The 16,108-nt window shown below is 45.9% G+C and overlaps 1 pseudogene; it reads left to right on the top strand.

The window, feature by feature from the left end:
• Window positions 1-908: 908 nt before the first annotated feature.
• The window catches only part of LOC109909103 (FRAS1-related extracellular matrix protein 2-like), a 107,690-nt pseudogene continuing 92,490 nt past the window's right edge, over window positions 909-16,108 (top strand).

Genomic DNA, 16,108 nt, shown 5'->3' with positions numbered 1-16,108 from the left:
TAAAACCAAATACTTTTAGACTTTTACTCAAATAGTACTTTACTGGGTGACTTTCACTTTTACTTGAGTCATTTTCTATTAAGGTATCTTTACTTTTACACAAGTATGACAATTGGGTACTTTTTCCACCACTGGTTATAGATAGGCTTATTATCAAAATGTTTCACATTCTCGGGCAATAATGACCGATTTACCTACAACGTTTCCATTGCTGTTGAAAAGGGCAAATTAAATCTGTTTTAGACATTGGTGTTCTACTGTCAACTAATTACAAAAGAAAGCGATTAAAGGGGCAATCTGTGATTGCTACATCCAATTGTGGACTTTAAAATGAATGATATATGCCCATTGATTCTTGAAGAATAGAAATTATACATGCCTCATGAGCTAAGTTCAATTGTGTTCATATATAAACTTGTTTTACTCCTTTGTAAACAATGTACTTGTAAGCAAACACTGTAGCCTCAAAACATGGTTAAAACTATAATTTTGATCTCATGGATGGTCAGTCCTTACATCCATAGCTCTGTATATGAATTTGAGTGGTTACATTTCTCCAAGCCCCATCAAGCAGCTATTTACCATATCAGTGGCAGGGGTGCCTGACTGCTTTGTATTGTTTGAACTGCAGATTGCCAATTTAAGGTAAAGTGGTCACCTGACTGCACACATCACTCCATTTATTTTTCGGTAGAATTTCGCACTTTATTCAACCTGCTTCTTCAAATCCAACCCATGCACTATCGTTTTCGGATTTTGATTGACATATTTTTCATCCAATCAAAAATCAATAAACGCATTCCACCATAAATATCCTCCAATCGGCAGACAAGAGGGCGTATCTCTCACTCGGGGACTCTAACTGTATGAAGTTTAACCTGAATAGAAGAGAGCTGCGGAGAGAGAGAGCATGGTACACCTCATCACGGATGCGTGTGAGATATTTATCAACACTCATTTTATACTCTCATAACTTTAGCTGCATTGCTCTTAGTTTTTTTTTCTGGATCTTATGTGCACAATTCAACGTGTCTTTGCAGTGGTTTCTCTCTCCAAATGGCTTGGATTATTTCCCCGCGGTGGAAACGCCAAGGGACTGGCGCTGTTTTTCTGCTCTCTGCTTTGATCGCGGTGATTGTGACAGGTGACTCCGCCGCGCAGGTTTTCGACAGTTATGGATTATCATACGCGTTGAGATCGGAACTATCAGAGGATGCTATATTGGTGGCCAACAATGGAATACGCGTGCCTTTCGGGAGAGCAGTATTCATTGATCCTATCAATGATCTGGTAATCCAAGTACAGCCGGGAGACAGATGTAGTATGACGGTTCTGGATAACGACCCGCTCTCCCAGAGGCCCGGGCAGCTCTCTCCCAAAAAGTTTCCCTGTGAGTTTGGACCCAATGACGTAAAGTATTCTCACTTCGGGTCCAGGAGCCCCCCGCGGGATAGGGTGAGGCTACAGCTCAGATATGACACTCATACCGACACCATAATCATCCCGTTTATGATGGAAGTGGAGGTGATTTTCACACAGTTGGAAGTGTTAACCAGAAACATGCCTCTGACTGTTGACAAACTGCTTGGCACTAGTAACCCCATTGACAGGAAGATTCTAGAGTTCACCTATGATAGAAGTGAACATCAGTGTAAAATAACATCTCTCTCCAGTGGCAGTGCATTACCCAGATATGGGAAACTTGTAGATGAGGGAAAACTTGGAGAAATGGTGGATTGTGATGAATTTATTCAAATGAATATCTGCTATCAGCACACTTCTGCACACAAATCACCCAATAGAGATTATTTCCCAATGATTGTGGAATTACAAGATAAAGAGGGTAATTTTCTGAAGCAGGAGTTTTTCCAGATGATGGTGCGTATAAAGGATGGAGAGGAGAACACGGCTCCTAAACCCAGCTTCGTGGCCATGATGATGATGGAGGTGGATCAGTTTGTGATGACAGCCATCACCCCCGACATGCTGGCTGCCGAGGACATTGAGTCTAACCCTGACGACCTTATCTTCAACATCACCACCCCCCTCTCCTTCGAGGAGGGGTACATTGTCAGCACAGATGACCGGAACCTGCCCATCACCTCTTTCTACCAGGGAGACCTCAAAGAACTAAAGATAGCCTACAAGCCTCCGTCTGTGGACTCTGAGACAGAACGTATCTTCCAGATAGAGTTTGAGGTGGTGGACACTGATGGGGCTGTGTCTGATCCGTTCGCCTTCATGATTGTAGTGAAACCTATGAACACGCTTGCTCCAGTAGTCACCAGGAATACTGGTCAGCTTCTCTATGAGGGTCAGTCCAGACCACTGTCCAGTTCTCATAACCTAGGGGTCAGTGACGAGGACGACCTGGATAATGTCAGGATCACGGTGGTCGACGGGCTGCGGCATGGCCAGCTGACGGTGCTCGGGTCACTCAGGAAGTTCTTCACCCCGGCCGATCTGGACGGGGGCATGGTCATATACCAGCACGACGGCAGCGACACGTACAGCGACAACATCATCTTCCGGATGACGGACGGGAAGCACGAGGTGGAATTCCTGTTTCCCCTAACGATCGTTCCCACGGACGATGAGCCGCCCATTATCAACGCTAACACGGGGTTAATCCTCTTCAAGAACCAGATTATGCTCATTTCGCCACTCACACTGAGCGCTGCAGACATCGACTCTGAAGACTCCACTATCAGGTTCACCATAGAGGCACCGTTCTCGCCTATAGGGGAGGTGCTGCTGAGGCAGTCAGAGGCTCCAGCAGACCCATCCACCTGGAGGTTTAATGCTGAGGATGAGCTGTATGAGAAAGAGGTTACAGATTGGTTGCAGCAGGATATCACAGATGGGAAACTGTTCTACAGACACACTGGGCCTCACAGCACTGACACAGTCATGGACCAGTTTGTTTTCCGGGTCCAGGATGATAATGACCCCCCTAACCAATCAGAACAGAGCTCGTTCATCATCAAGATTCTGCCAGTGGATGACATATCCCCTGAGTTGTATCCTGGTACCACCCTCCAGATGACCGTACACGAGTACCAGCTCACCTACTTCCGGAAGAAGTTTCTCCGCTACACTGACCTGGACTCAGAGGACAGAGATCTGAAGTACACCGTCACCCAGCCCCCGACAGACACAGATGAGAACAGCCCTGTGGTACTGGGGTCTATTGTGTTAACAGAGAGTCCAGACACTGTAGTGACTGAGTTTACTCAGGCTCAGGTCAACCACCATAAGATATCATACAACCCACCTGACTTGGAGCTGGGGATCACAGCCCACGTTCTGCAGGTCCAGTACACGGTGGAGGATACGTCAGGGAACACTGTCACCGGAACGTTCTCTATATTCCTGCAGCCTGTCGACAACAAGCCGCCTCAGATAACCAACACTGGCTTCACTATATTCGAGCGGGGAACACACAAAATCACCAGAGCTGAGCTGGATACTGTGGACTTAGACACGGACAGGAGACAGATTTCCTTCACAGTCACTCAGCCCCCTCAGCACGGCACGGTCCAGTACACCTTCACTGACCTGACCAAAGGGGACCAGTTCAACCTGTTGGACATTGCTAATGACAGGATCTCCTACATCCACAACGGAGACGAGTCCACCAGCGACTTCTTCCAGCTGGATGTCAGTGACGGCGTCCATGTTGTGACCATCACCATCAGGGTTACCGTGAAGCCCATTGATGACGAGACCCCGACCATCACCCTGCCGGCCGGAACCATTGGCTCCTACATCGACGTCCTGGAGAACGGAGCTACGGAGATCACGACTAACGTCATCCAGGGGCGGGACGAGGACACGGACGACCTCCGTTTGACCTTCATCCTGGAGGACCCACCGGTTCTCGGTGAGATCCTGGTGAACGGGGTTCAATCAGGGAGCTTCACCCAGGCTGACATCATCAACGGACTGGTGGTGTACACCCACACCAGCGGAGAGATCGGCCTCACCACTAAATACGACTACTTTAACCTGACGCTGACAGACATGTCTGATGAGTGGACGGTAGGGGGCAACAGGGTCACGGGGGTCAGGGTACAGATCACCATCCTCCCCATGGACAGCCAGGCTCCAGAGGTGTTCGTAGGCCCACAGTTCACTGTTGTAGAGGGAGAGAAGAATGTGATTGAGATTCTTCACATTAGTGCTGATGATATTGACACTCCTAATGATGACCTGCTTTGTACCATCATCGTACAGCCCACGTCAGGCTACGTGGAGAACATCTCCCCTGCCCCAGGCTCAGAGAAGTCCAGGTCTGGGACTGCGATCAGTGCATTCACCATCAAGGACATCAGACAGAACCACATCTACTATGTCCAAAGCATCCATAAGGGAGTGGAGCCGGTCGAGGACAGGTTCACGTTCAGATGCTCAGATGGCATCAACTTCTCCGAGAGACATTTCTTCCCCATCGCTATCATCCCGTCCAACGATGAGAAGCCAGAGATCTATATGAGGGAGTTTGTCGTTATGGAAGGGATGAATATTGTTATCGATACGCCCATCCTGAATGGAGCCGACGCAGACATCCCCTCGGACGAACTCACATTCATCATCACCAAACCACCCAAGCACGGCTTCATCCTCAACCAGCTGACCACCGACACTGTCACAGTCACCAACTTCACCCTGGACCAGATCAGGGAAGCCTCCAGTATAGTGTACGAACATGACGACTCTGAGACCAAGGAGGACAGCTTTGACTTAATCCTGACGGACGGTAAATATACCGTGGAGAAGACCATCATTGTTATGATCATTCCTGTAGATGACGAGACACCCAGGATGGCCATCAACGACGGTCTGGAAATAGAGATAGGAGACGTTAAAGTGATCGATAACAATGTTTTAAAAGCCACCGACCTGGACTCTGAGGATAGTACTCTGACGTACGTTGTTCGCTACGGGCCGGGCCAAGGGTTGTTACAGAGGAGAACCCCTTACGGGACGTTAGAGAACATCACAGTGGGGATGAACTTCACCCAGTACCAGGTGGACCAGGCTCTCATCGTCTATATCCACAACGGGCAGGAAGGAATCCGGGACCTTATCAAGTTTGACGTGACGGACGGCATCAACCCTCTGATCGACAGGTACTTCATTTATACAAATGTGTTTTCTAAAATAAAAACAATACACTACAACAATAGAATAAACTACTTGAAAAAAATGAAAAATTTATTGAAAGAAATCTGTAATTCTGGATATAGCACTATGCTTATTGTACAATGATGATTATTGTGTCAGGGTGTCTCCTAACGGATTGTCTTGCAATTGTTTGTTTTGTTTATTTGTTATATTCTTTCTGTCAATTGACAGGTACTTCTATGTGACAGTGGGCGGCATCGACATGGTGTTCCCTGACGTGGTCAGTAAGGGGGTCTCTCTGAAAGAAGGCGGTAGAGTAACGTTGACCACAGACCTGCTCAGCACCAGCGACCTCAACAGTCCAGATGAACACCTGGTGTTCACCATCACCAGAGCCCCACAGAGAGGCCATCTGGAGTGTACCGACGGCCCTGGCATGCCCATCTCCTCCTTTACCCAGCTCCAGCTAGCTGGGAGCAAGGTACTTCGATGTAATTGTTTTAATACTCGTGATTTTATTCTTTGTTTTTCTGTAAACGTTTTAAAATAGCTTATTGTTTTGTGTTTTTTAAATTATAATAAAGGTGTACTACATCCACACGACCGATGATGAGGTCAAGATGGACAGCTTTGAGTTCGAGGTCACCGACGGTTACAACCCTGTGTTCCGCACGTTCCGTGTCTCCATCACCGATGTGGACAACAAGAAACCGGTTCTAACGGTTCACAGCTTGGTGGTTAACGAGGGAGAGAACAAACTCATCACGCCCTTCGAGCTGACCGCAGAGGACCGCGACACAGCTGACCGCCTCCTGAAGTTCACGGTCACCCAGGTCCCTGTCCACGGTCGTCTCCTCTTCAACAACACCCGCCCCGTCACCTCCTTCACCAAACAGGACCTGAACGAGAACCTCATCAGCTACAAACACGACGGTACTGAGTCCTCCAAGGATTCCTTCTCCTTTATCGTGACTGACGGGACGCACACCGACTTCTACGTGTTCCCAGACACCGTGTTCGAGACGCGGCGCCCCCAGATGATGAAGATCACGGTCCTGTCGGTGGATAACGGGGTGCCCCAGATCGTGGTGAATAAAGGGGGGCCCACCCTGAGGGTGTTAGAGATGGGTCACCTGGGCTTCCTCATTACCTCTAAGACTCTTAAGGCCGAGGACAGGGATAGTCTTCAGCTGTCTGTCACCTTTAAGATCACCGTGGGACCAGAGCATGGATACCTCATCAACTTGGGTACAGGCAACGCTACCGTCACCACATTCACTCAAGGTAAGACGGCCGTTACTTTAAATAGAAAGTTATACTCTACTATACTTTAGTCTTTTACATTACAACTTTATTGTTGTAATAACTTTATTATTTTTTCATTCTTCTTAAGCTGTTGAGCAATTTTCACTTAGAGCTGTAGCGCTGTTGCTCTTATAAATGGCATAAGAACTTACTATAGCGCTTACCTTTTATAATGGTACTATGTAACTAGTATGGCTATTGGCCGCAACTGCAGCGAGGTGTTCAGAAATCATGTGTTGTGAAACAGGCTTAACTTGATAGAGAAATCTTTTGTATTTCTAGAGAGTCCATGAATGGAGTTCCACAAGTTCCTCAGACAGACAGAAAGATAGGGTTTCACAAGGTAGGGGTTTCTCCTATCCCAGACATAATTTAGTAAACTTCTACAGAGTATTCGAGCTCTTGAGTAAATACCAACAGATTTCACCCTACATGAAGGCAGGGTGCCACAGACATGAAGAATTGAGAGTGAGGACATGAATACTCTGTCTGAGAGGGAGGGAGGAAGGCAGAGAGCGAGAGAGAGAGAGAGAGAGAGAGATACACAGTAGAGAGAGAGTGGGGGAGAGGGGGAGAGAGAGAGGTAGGGGGAGAGAGGGTGTGTGTGTGAGAGAGAGAGATGTGTTAGCTTCACTCACAGTAAAAGCAGGCCAACATTTGTTTAAGCCACAGAAATAGCCACAGTGTAGAACAACTACATACATACAGCCCAGTCTACAGTACAAATGAAAAGGTGGGGTTAGCGAACAGTAACAGTCAGTAAGGAATGTATGAACAAGGCCCCAATCGATCTCTATATGGCTGCATCCCAAATGGCACCTTATTCCCTATATAGTGCATTTCTATGGGCTCTGGTAAAAAGTTGTGCACTAAACACTATAGGAAAAAGGCTGCCATTTGGGTGGGATGCATTCTCTCCTTTATTTACTGACCCCCATTCTCTTGCCACTGCTTTCTCCTTCTGCAGTCCTGTTAAATATTTCTGGCAGATCCATCGCTGCTAAACAGACAGTAAATAACGTTAGCTAATCTGGCAAAGCCGGCGGCAGTGTCCCAAAACTGGCTTTCCATTTTTATGAACCGGCCGCTTTGAAGGGAAATGTTTTGACATCAAATATAGAAGATAGCAGGGGCAGCATTACACCTCACTCCCTCCTCCCTGATATCAGTCTCCCGGCCTATCAAGAAGTCACTCCAGAACCAACCCTCCTCCCTGATATCAGTCTCCCGGCCTATCAAGAAGCCACTCCAGAACCAACCCTCCTCCCTGATATCAGTCTCCCGGCCTATCAAGAAGCCACTCCAGAACCAACCCTCCTCCCTGATATCAGTCTCCCGGCCTATCAAGAAGCCACTCCAGAACCAACCCTCCTCCCTGATATCAGTCTCCCGGCCTATCAAGAAGCCACTCCAGAACCAACCCTCCTCCCTGATATCAGTCTCCCGGCCTATCAAGAAGCCACTCCAGAACCAACCCTCCTCCCTGATATCAGTCTCCCTGCCCAGCAAGAAGCCACTCCAGAACCAACCCTCCTCCCTGATATCAGTCTCCCTGCCCATCAAGAAGCCACTCCAGAACCAACCCTCCTCCCTGATATCAGTCTCCCGGCCTATCAAGAAGCCACTCCAGAACCAACCCTCCTCCTAGATAATATCAATCTTAAGAACCCACTCCAGCATCGCGTTGTTAGCAGATGCGGCAGACAGGTGTGATGTAGTGTAGCTCCTGCAGTCTAATTCTTCTTTATGCTCCCCGTCCTTTAGCAGGCTAATATATAGCTAGACACTAAACAGAGTTAAATCAGCTCTCCTCTCCTGCATCTCAATAACACTTTCTTCCTCTTTTACTGGTGAGGCTTCATCCAAATAAGTTGTCAAACAGTGTATAAATAGGTTGCAGTAGTTCCGTAATATGACATGTGCAAATAGTTTTAAGCAATAAAAGCTATAATAGAGAAATGCCTTACAACTGTTCATCACAGATATGCATATCAAATGTTGTTACATCAATATGATTTTATTTTTCAGCTGAAATTGATGACATGAAGATTTGCTACATACTAAGAGATGGTGGAAATGCTACGAGTGACATCTTCTATTTCTCCATTGAGGACAATGGTAAGTCATTCTATAAATGTTTTACTGATGGTTTACATCAAATAATACCACATCAAACTATTTGAATAGTTGAGAGGTGTTTTGTGAACCAACATTGTGGATGCAGGATTTTCCTAATCTTTTCAGTGAAGATTGAAGTTCTGCTTGAGTGATGCCAGAGAGAGGACACAGATGGAAACCTGTTTAAAACGTGTCGACAGGAAGGAAGGAATCTTCAGCTGCTCTAGCAGCTTGTTGGGGCATGATCTTATCACGTTTAGCATGTAGTCCGACAGTACGGTGAGGTTTCTTTAAGGGGGATGTGGAAGCAGGCTGGAATTGTATATGTACTGTATGTTGGATCAGTATATAGCACAAGTCCAATTCAGAAATCCCCTGTTGAACATCTCTCAGCAATGTAATACAAGTAACATTAATTGATTCACAGAGGAAACTAGTGTTGCGTCTCAAATGGCACCCTATTCCCTATGTAGTGCACTTATTTTGAACAGGGCCCTTAAGCGATGGAATAGGGTGCCATTTGGTACGTAACCTAGTTGACTGTCTTCAGGGCAAATACTGTAAGTCATGTTTTGGAAAAATCATAGTATTGAAGTTTGGGAAGAGCTGCTGAAAACAGACTAACAACTAAACAGCTGGCAGCGGACGGAATTAGAATTTCCATCATTCTTCTTGTGTATGGTGTTCCAACCAGTCATTCCCTCATCGAGTCAGTCAGCCAGCCAATCACTCACTCACTCACTCACTCACTCACTCAATCATTCAGGAAAGACAGTCAGTCAATAAGCCAGTCTGGCTGCCTGTCAGGTCTGGCTGCCTGTCTGTTTGCCTGCCTGCCCGCATGTCTGTCTGTCGGCTAGACAAAGAGATGCTCTGTGAAGTCTGCTTTACACCATCCTATTTCACCAGCCTACCCACGGCCTCCAACAGACACCCCAACATGATTGGCCAATTCAATTTCTCCATGTATGGAATGGGCCACGAGCAGAAAAATACTCTCACTTTGAGCTCTGCCTGCGATGAGGCAGTCTCTACGTCCCAAATGGCACCCTATTCCCTATATAGGGCACTACTTTTGATTAAAGCCCTATGGACCCTGGTGAAAAGTAGTGCACTATACAGAGATTAGGGTCCCGTTCAGGATGCAATTGCAGTGCGAGGCGTGTGAATGGTGGTGGATGCGGCTGGTGCTTCGTGATTAGTTTAAGTAGAGTGGCTGACAGTGTGTCCTTTCTTCTGCTCTTCCACGGCCGTGACGGTCTGATGGAATACAAAGGATGCTCAGACAAGGGCCTCTTTTCCCACAGGCACCTCTCTGACCCTCTAAACACCTCCTGTACACCCCCAGCCCGACCCACCCTTACTCTCGACCTGGGAGTAATCTGGGTGTTCAGTGACGTAATACACAGGTTATTACGGCAGGGGGTTCAGTGAGGTAATACACAGGTTATTACAGCAGGGGGTTCAGTGAGGTAAGACACAGGTTATTACAGCAGGGGGTTCAGTGAGGTAATACACAGGTTATTACAGCAGGGGGTTCAGTGAGGTAATAAACAGGTTATTACAGCAGGGGGTTCAGTGAGGTAATACACAGGTTATTACAGCAGGGGGTTCAGTGAGGTAATACACAGATTATTACAGCAGGGGGTTCAGTGAGGTAATACACAGGTTATTACAGCAGGGGGTTCAGTGAGGTAATACACAGATTATTACAGCAGGGGGTTCAGTGAGGTAATACACAGATTATTACAGCAGGAGGTTCAGTGAGGTAATACATAGGTTATTTCAGCAATCTGCAAGTCTGTGTGTAGCTGAATGAGGAGCTAATGGGGATGTTAACTGGTGTGAGCCATTCAATCTTTTCTATGATAAAACCTGCTTGGTGTTTCAAATGGCACCCAAATTCCCTGTAAAGTGCAATACTTTTGAGGCTTTATCATAGAGAAGGTTTAATGGGTTTTTATCAGTGGAGTCAAGTTCAGTCAATACCTGTATTATCCTCTCAGTTGGATTATTTGTCATGGATCTGCTTCTCTCTTCTTCTTCTCAATCTCCCCTACCTTTCCCTCTCGCTCGGTGCCCTCTCTCTGTCTCTCTACCCTATCCTCTCTTTCTTCCTCCCTCACTATCTCTCTCTATTTCTCTCCCTCCCATTTTGCCTCTCGCTCCCTCTCTCTCTCTCTCTCGTTCCTCTCTCTCTCTCTCGCTCCTCTTATAAACCATGAAGGTGCTTCTCTATTCCCTGAAAACACTGCAGGAGTTTCTCTGTCGGCTCTCTGTCTTTCAGACTCATTCATTAGCTGAGCTTGTTTCATCAGTCATTTGGCAGTCAGACAGGCACTTCACAAGGAGTAGGTGAATGTCAAATGCAGTCAGTAATTGTTCTCTTGCTGCTTATCTTTCATGAGTTGTTTTAGTAATGATCTGAGCAGTGCTGGAGGCTGCCTCCCCTGAATGTGTGTTTGTGTGTGTGTGTGTGTGTGTGTGTGTGTTTGTGTGTGTGTGTGTGTTTGTGTGTGTGTGTGTGTGTGTTACGGCTTTCACAGCTAACATAAACCTCTACATAAAGCATGCAGCTGCCGCAACCCACTAACACACAGCACTCATTACAAGGCACGAGTGCTCTCATTTACTTCACGTGGATTCCTTCCTCCCCACTGTGGTAGAATGTTTGTGAAATTCCAAGCTTTCCATAATGCTGTATTACAAGACTGATGTTAGTTTTATCAATGTTGGCATGAAGCCACAGGGCTATTCATTGTGTCGAAGTTGAAATCTCCAGTTCCATTAATGCATTAACTTGATAAATGACACCACTTTACGCTGGGAGTTGACTACATATTTTAACTGGCAGAGATGAGCTGACTACTGACGAGTTGTGTGATATAGAATGTACTGGGAGTTCCTGTCAGATGCATGCTCAGGTATGCTGGTACACATTTCTGCCCGGCTAGAGCTGCTGTAAGTGCTGTTATTGTGAAGTGGAAACGTCTAGGAGCAACAACGGCTCAGCCGCAAAGTGGTAGGCCACACACGCTCACAGAACAGGACAGCCGAGTGCTGATGTCCTCGGTTGCAACACTCGTACAGAGATCCTAACTGCCCCTGGAAGCAAGCTCAGCAGAATAACTGTTCGACGGGAGGTTCACAAAATGGGTTTCCAATGCCGACCACCATGTGCAATGCCAAGCGTCGGCTGGAGTGGTGTAAAGCTAGCCGCCTTTGGACTCTGGAGCAGTGAAAACGCATTCTCTGAAAACACAATCTTTGGTCATGTATTGTGTGTCTGTGTGTTTATCCATGTAAAGCTGCTAATAACTTTTGTCCTGGTTAGATTTGGGTCTCTGCCAGATGCCGTTCCTGCTGAGTGATTGATGTCATTCCGAAAGGGGATGAACACTGCCCAACCTGCAAAGGAAATTTTGCTGGATTGGGGCTGTAGAGAACCTAAATATGTGTCTTTGTTTTACCCAACTTAGTTGAATGCAGTGACTGTAAGTCACTGCTAAATCGCCAAAATGTAAATATCACCATGCTGAAATGCATTATAAGGTTGTAATAACCTTGGTCTTGACATAAAGATAATAACATATGATCACTATTGCCTCTTTTACCTCTATTACCTTGATAAACTTCTGCGTGAGTGTGTGTGTGTTCGTGTATCTGTGTGTGGGTCAGAGAAACTGTTGGTGTTCTTAACCCCATTGACAAGAACAAACCTCAGAGGTTTACAAACACATCCTTCACCTCATTGCTGTGATTGACATATAATCGGAACAGTGAAAAGTGAAAAGAATAGGAGCTTGGCCATTCATCATCTGAACTTTTCATCAGAAACCATTTCCTATTAGTATTATGAAATAAAGGAAGCACAGCCTGTCTTTTTAGTCTTGGTTTTGCAGTGGATGAATCCTGAGCTAAAAGAGATGACAGAGGTCACAGAGGCATGTGTGTGTCTTGCTACTTGTCAGGCTTGTCAAGGTTTTGAATGAATAATCACTGAGTGTGAAGTTACACACATTTGTTTGTGGCTTCATGTTTTTTTGTGTTTGGAGACACTTCTCAGCTGTTTTCCTCTCCTCTAAAGGAAGTTCATTGACACACACACACACACACACACACAGAGAAACGGCGCCCTGCAATTTGAAACTGCTGTAATTACAGAAACTGTCATAACTGTTTTTAGACCAGGACATGACAAGGGTAGAGAGGAGGAGAGGAGAGGGGGATGAGCACCTGTCATGTTTAAGCCGGTTAATTGTTGTGTTTTGGAGCTCCTTCACCTCCTTATCAGTTGGGGTATTCATGTGGGTTTACCTGAGCACACAGGCCCTGGCAGCATCTCTCTTTCCCAGACAGGAGGGTGTTAGTGGAACTGAGCTGAATTGAACTGGCTCCCTGTTTGTCCTTGTCTGTCCCAGACACACACCCTGCCCTGGCTTTTGGTTTTCATCCCAGTGCTTTCTTTCTTTCTCTCTCTCTCTCTCTCTCTCTCTCTCTCTCTCTGTTTCTCTCTTTCGCACTCATTTTCCCTATCTTCAGCAAAAAATGTGTCTCTCCCTCTCTTCAGAGCACATCCTACCTCTTAACCTGCTGCTCCGAGACTCAGCTGACAGGTCTTGAAGATGTTTCACTCACTTCCTAACCAGTACCTGCCTGAAAAACTCACAATCAGAAGTATGCTCATCTTATCCATGTTGTAACTAAAAGTCTTCAAGGTGAGCTATGAGAATACAGTGTTACAGTGAGTTTGTAACAGTGAGTGAGTTTGTAACAGTGAGTGAGTTTGTAATTCCAGACTAGACCATTGATCCTGAGTACCTTAGAAAAATAGGAATCTGTCTCTCTCATATCCAGTTACCATCGCTTGACTGTCTGCAACACCAGACCCAGCAGGCCAGTTTTAGGTGTCACTTAGTTCTGCCTTGTGAAACTGGATAAGATCAGGTCACTACCGTAAACACCTTGATGTTCCTCCCAGGTTCTCAGAACCATCCAGGAGCTGATGTCTGTAGCAACGTCTGCCAAGACCTTGTTTACGTCCCAAATGGCACCCTATTCCCTACATAGTGCACTACTTTTGACCAGGAAAGCCATTTGGGAAGCTGTCATTGGTACTGTATGATCAATATTAATCTCTGTTGACTCTCTGTCTCTGTCACCCTCTGTCTGTCTCTGGCTGTGTAATCTCAGGGTATTTTGGCTGTAGCTGGTTATAGGGAACAAGCACTCACACTCCAGCAGGAGGTCAGGGAGTGTGTGTGGGATGGGGGAATACTAGGTATGTGTGTTTGTGTGTGAGTGTAATCCCCTCCCCTCAGCCAAGGAGAACGATGACTCTGCATTTCCGCTGATGTTTTTCATCCCATAATTAAACCACCACACACACACACACACACACACATACATACATACATACATACATACATACATACATACATACATACATACATACATACATACATACATACATACACACACACACACACACACACACACACACACACACACACACACACACACACACACACACACACACACACACACACTTACACTTACACCAATGGAGCGTGTATGTGTCCTCAGGAAATAATACTTCTATAAGCATCACTTTTGGGCTTCAGAGTAAGAATTATTCTACATGTTTTACGAGGTTCCAGACAGGATTCTGTTTTAAGATGTCTACTCACACCCCATCTCCTCACACTCCACCTCCTCACACCCCACCTATGCTGCTGTCTATCTGTCTGTCTCTCTTTAAACATTTGGTTAGTGATCCTGTGTTGTGGAACAGTGTGTTGATTACAGACTGATGTTCACAGTAACAGTTGCTCTGCTCCTGAACCTGTGGCTCCATTACACACCCTGCCTTTACATGATTCTCAGTCCTTCCACTGTCTCTTCTCTTATCTCACAAGCATTTCGCTACACCTGCATTAACATCTGCTAAATATACACTACCATTCAAAAGCTTGGGGTCACTTAGAAATGTCCTTGTTTTTGAAAGTAAAGCACATTTTTTTTGTCCATTAAAATTTACTTTATTTGATCAGAAATCCAGTGTAGACATGGTTAATGTTGTAAATGACTATTGTAGCTGGAAAAGGCAGATAAAAAAAAAAATGGAACGTCTACATAGGCTTACAGAGGCCCATTATCAGCAACCATCACTCCTGTGTTCCAATGGCACGTTGTGTTAGCTAATCCTTCTGATTCCTGCTTACAAGCAAAAAGGAAGTACCAGTGACTCGCTCAATACGGAAGTGGTCAGATGACGAGGATGCTACTCTACTTGACTGTTTTGCTAGCACAGACTGGAATATGTTCCGTGATTCATCCAATGGCATTGAGGAGTACACCACCTCAGTCATCGGCTTCATCAATAAGTGCATCGATGATGTCGTACCCACAGTGACCGTACATATCCCAACCAGAAGCCATGGATTACAGATAACATCCTCATCGTGCTAAAGGATAGAGCTGCCGCTTTCAAGGAGCGGGACACTAATCCAGATGCTTATAAGAAATCATGCTATGCCCTCAGACGAACCATCAAACAAGCAAAGCATCAATACAGGATTACGATTGAATCCTATTACACCGGCTCTGATGCTCTTCGGATGTGGCAGGGCTTGAAAACAATTACGGACTACAAAGGGAAACCCTACCAGACAAGCTAAATGCCTTTTATGCTGGCTTCGAGGCAAGCAACACTTGCTGTCGGTAGCCGATGTGAGCAAGACCTTTAAACACGTCAACATTCTTAAAGCTGCGGGGCCAGATGGATTACCGGGACGTGCACTCAAAGCATGTGCGGACCAACTGGCAAGTGTCCTCTCTGACTGAGTCTGTAATACTTACATGTTTCTAGAAGACCACCATAGTCCCTGTGCCCAAGGAAGCAAAGGTAACCTGCCTAAATGAATACTGCCCCGTAGCACTCATGTCAGTAGCCATGAAGTGCGTTGAAAGGCTGGAAAAACACCTATGTGAGAATGCTGTTCATTGACGACAGCTCAGCATTCAACACCATAGTGCCCACAAAGCTCATCACTGAGCTAAGGACCCTGGGACTAAACACCTCCCTCTGCAACATTCAACCTCCAGCTACATACCCCCTCTAGCACCAGGTTCAGCGCACTCTCAATTATTTTTACATTTTTTGCCATCATTGTAAGCCTGCCACTCACACACACACACTATACGATACATTTATTAAACATAAGAATGAGTGTGAGTTTTTGTCACAACCCGGCTCGTGGGAAGTGATAAAGAGCTCTTATAGGACCAGAGCATAAATAATAATAATCAATAAGTTTGCTCTTTTATTTAGCCATCTTACATATAAAACCTTATTTGTTCATCAAAAATGGTGAATAACTCACCACAGGTTCATGAAGGGTGTGCTTCTAAGGATGCACATAACTCTGCAATGTTGTATTGGAGAGAGTCTCAGTCTTAAATAATTTTCCACACACAGTCTGTACCTGTATTTAGTTTGCATGCTAGTGAGGGCGGAGAATCCACTCTCACATAGGTACGTGGTTGCAAAGGGCAT

The sequence above is a fragment of the Oncorhynchus kisutch genome, linkage group LG18, assembly GCF_002021735.2.
Source record: "Oncorhynchus kisutch isolate 150728-3 linkage group LG18, Okis_V2, whole genome shotgun sequence".
Classification (NCBI taxonomy): Eukaryota; Metazoa; Chordata; class Actinopteri; order Salmoniformes; family Salmonidae; genus Oncorhynchus; species Oncorhynchus kisutch.
The sequence above is the reverse complement of the archived record's forward strand: the minus strand, read 5'-3'. Positions and strand labels throughout refer to the sequence as shown.